Source organism: Vulpes vulpes, chromosome 6, assembly GCF_048418805.1.
Source record: "Vulpes vulpes isolate BD-2025 chromosome 6, VulVul3, whole genome shotgun sequence".
Classification (NCBI taxonomy): Eukaryota; Metazoa; Chordata; class Mammalia; order Carnivora; family Canidae; genus Vulpes; species Vulpes vulpes.
The window spans coordinates 121,204,110-121,204,316 of record NC_132785.1 but is presented as its reverse complement, the minus strand read 5'-3'; positions in this window follow the sequence as shown (position 1 = coordinate 121,204,316).

Sequence of the window (207 nt, the reverse complement as noted above, 5' to 3'; positions counted from 1 at the left end):
GGCGGGCAATCAGCAGCTGGGACGCAGGACGTCACAGAAAGTGGGTGGGACTCCACGCGCCTTCAGCCTATGCTTCAGGGTTTATTTGACAGGGCACCGCCCCCTTTTAAAGACACAGAAAGCTTTTAACTAGCAAAGGAGTTAGCCCGACCCAGAAAGGCTTCATTTGTAAAGGCTGAAGGGCTTTTGACCAAAACTGCAAATTGA